The sequence below is a fragment of the Phascolarctos cinereus genome, unplaced genomic scaffold (assembly GCF_003287225.1).
Source record: "Phascolarctos cinereus isolate Bilbo 61053 unplaced genomic scaffold, phaCin_HiC Scaffold_3;HRSCAF=262, whole genome shotgun sequence".
In the NCBI taxonomy this organism is placed as follows: domain Eukaryota; kingdom Metazoa; phylum Chordata; class Mammalia; order Diprotodontia; family Phascolarctidae; genus Phascolarctos; species Phascolarctos cinereus.
Window position 1 is genome coordinate 46,524,596 of NW_027555736.1, and position 3,517 is coordinate 46,528,112.

Below are 3,517 nucleotides of genomic sequence, written 5' to 3' on the forward strand. Positions count from 1 at the left end.
AGTAACATCAGGAACAACTCATTAGGGATGAGGGAATAATACAACACCTTTGGAAATCACCATTGCTTTGGGCGAGTGACCGTTTCTAAGGGCCAAGAGAAAAGAGCACCAGTGACATCCATTACAGAGCTGCCTCTTAGACTTGGGTGGGCTAGGGGAGATTGGCTACCTGGGAAGAATTTGTTGAGAGATGGGTAAATATGGTAATAGATGGGAAGGCTGGGAAAAGATCATGAGGGCCAAGGAGAGATGATGTGGACTGGGAATAATAATGATGAGGATGATGACAATAATAATAATTACTTGAATTTATATAGCACATTACAGTCTCTAGGGCACTTTCCTCACAACAGCCCAGTGAGGCCATTAGTGCAAGTAGCATTATCCTCAACAAGGAAGACAGAAACCGTGATTTTCTTGGGGCAACACAGTAATGTCAGAGGTCTTCTCATTCCAAGTCAAATATTCCTTCTACTGCCTTGGCCACAAAGAGTGTTTGCAGGCAGGAAAGACTGGAAAGGCTGAGAAAAGACATGAGGGATGGAATAAGATTGTGTGGGTTGAAGGTAGATTGTACAGTTCTGGGAAGAAATTATGCAGGTTAGTAACTATTTAGAAGGCAGCTGTGTATTCTATGTTAAAAAATAATTGCTAAAAGTGGGTTTATGCTAATAAACTGAGCCCCCACAAAGGTTCTTATCCAGCCAAGCCAGGATAAGCTCCACTCTGAGTCTGCTAGGCCCATCCTCACAGGACTAGAGCACTGGCCCAAGAGTCTATGCCTCAGGTCTCTGCCCCCTCTCAGCCCCAGAGGAGGCCCCACATGGCAGGATCCTCCATGCTGAGGGAGGGGCACTGCCTGTTGTCTCCTAGGGCAGAATCGCTCCAGGGCCCCAGAATTATAGCTCTCTAATATCAGAGCATTACTTCCACTGGCATTCCCTTAATGTTGTTCTAGGGGACATAGGAGAATGAATCCCATGGTCTGGATCATGGATCGTGTGGTCTGCCATTATTTTCCCAAAACTTCTGTAGGCAAGGCCATGGTCAGGAGAACATGGAGGAACTCTTCTCAAAGTCTCTGAGTTTGGACAATCACAGTAACAGTCTAAGGGACTTCAGGAACATTGCCTCAAAGGAGACCAAGACTAAATGTGGAAGTAAATATCTTACTTCACCTGATAGCCATGGTTTAAGTGACTCACCCAGGGTCACACAGCTAGTAAGTGGCTGAGGCTGGATTTGAACTCAGGTCCTTCTGACTCTAGTGCTCTATCCATTGTACAATGTACTTGCCCTGAGAATCTAAGTTTCAAAGAAAGTGTCAAGTGACATTGGCAGAGAGTTTCTTTGGGAGAGAGTCTCCATACCTGCAACATTACAGGTCTAGATCCCTCCGCCTCCAAAAACACAGTCCTATATCCTATCTTACTTTTGTACTGTTGGTCTAAGGTTGAAATGCCTTCCTCTTTACCCCTTCCCTAACTATTGAAATCCTCTCCTTCCTTTAAAGCCCAACCTACATGCCCCCTTCTCTATGACTCCGTCCTGTTAGTAATGGCCTTCCCTCTCTGACCTCATACATCATTCTGTTTCTCTATTATGTACTTGTCCTGCGTTATTAGATATTATAGCTATCTGTGTATGTGTCTATGAAATCTAAATTGTAAAATCTCTGAGATCAGACACCAGGACTTAGCTAAACTGGGAGTCTCTACCAGCTGCCAGCACAATATTCTGCTCACAGTAGGTGCCTCATAATTGTTTTCACTGAATTGATTTGAGGAATCAGGGAGGAGGGAGAGAGAAGTGAAGCTAGTGGAAGGGAGAATGTTATTCTCTTAATTGAAGGCTATTGTCCAAATTAAAGACTGTGATTGTTTCAAAATTGCTACTTGATATTTGGCAGACATTAACCATGCTGCTTTTGCCTTCAAGGCATGCATGTGTATATACACATATATGCGTATGTATATGTATACATGTATATGATATAAAAACATGTATGTATATGACATACATACATATGTTTATGGTGCATATTTATATGTGTGATGTGCATACATACACAAATACATATATACGCATACATGTGTGCATATATGTGTATGTGTGTATGTATCTATACGTATCTATCTATTTATTTACCATAAAACCCCACGCTTCTCTCCTCTCATTCTATTGGTTGGTTTGTCCTTTAAATGAAAAGAATTTACCCCTCCCTTGCTTTCATCTTTATTCTCATCCCCATCCAAATCCCTTTTGCTTCTACTCTGGGTTAACCATGTTGGAGGATTCTGCCCTGGTTTCTTGATCACAGGAATAGGAAATGTACACCTATGTGGCTTGAAGGAATTTGGCATAGATTAGCAACTGTAAGATATAAAACTGTCGACCTTCATGCCGCTGTGGCCTGTGGGTTACTATTGAATTGATGGAAGTTGGCAGAGAGACTCACCAGGGACTTAGGCTAATAACCGGACCTCATCCCCATGTTGTATTGCTAAAATCAGATTCACTTACAGGTCATTGTTTAAAAAGCCTGACAACAAAACAGACTGCCTTGGAGGTGGTGAGCATCCTATCACTGGAAAAGCCCATTATCTCTGAAGGGAATGACATAGGAGGGGTCCCACCCAAGTGAATAAAATATGTTTGTTGTTTGTGCTCCCTAGAAAAGGTGCTGAGATGGGGGCACAAAGGTCTGTATCTTTGCTCTGTGAAAGACCACATGAATCTCTGTCTTTGTCACTACCTTCATGCCTTTAGACAACTTACTTAATCTCTCCAGGCCTGGTTTTTTTTTTTTTGTCTGTAACATGAGAGGGTTGGACTACAGGACTTCTGAGGATTTTCCAGCTCAAAATCTACCATCTTATGATCCAGTGGACATGCTGGGTTGAAGGATTCTCCAAACCTATTCTAGAAACTGAGTTTTGTAGTTGTTCTATAGAGAGCCAGGGCAGTCAGAACTGGAGGAGCCAAAGACCCAGGAGCAGGGTGTCAGAAGGTTAAGGGGAAAGGAGTTAGTGTAGAAGGAGAAACAGAAGTAAGAACCAGGACCTGAGACTGGACTCCCTTCTGGACACCATGTTTCTGAAGAAGTTTCTGAACCTCTTTTTCCAAACTCATACTTACCTCCACCCCCAATACACACACACACTCCCCTCCTTCCCACACACTTCTACTAACACCTATCAGAGAAGAAGCCCTTATAGACTTACTTCCACTGAGGCAAAGCAGGTGTCAGTTTCCCCTTCCAGGAGGGATATATGTTTAAGATAAAATTACAGAAAGAAATGATCAGCCCAAAGGGATGCAGCTCTAATGGGGGAATTCCATGACAGGACAAAGGAAGATATATTTGTGTTAGAGGGGCTTCTTGGCACCCCTCCCATCACAACTTCCTAAGCATGAATAGAATTAAACATGGCAGGGATGGGATGAAACCCAGCTCTAGGAGCATGGGAGAAAACTCAACGGAGGGTCTCAAACTGGCCAAAAAAAAAAAAAAAGG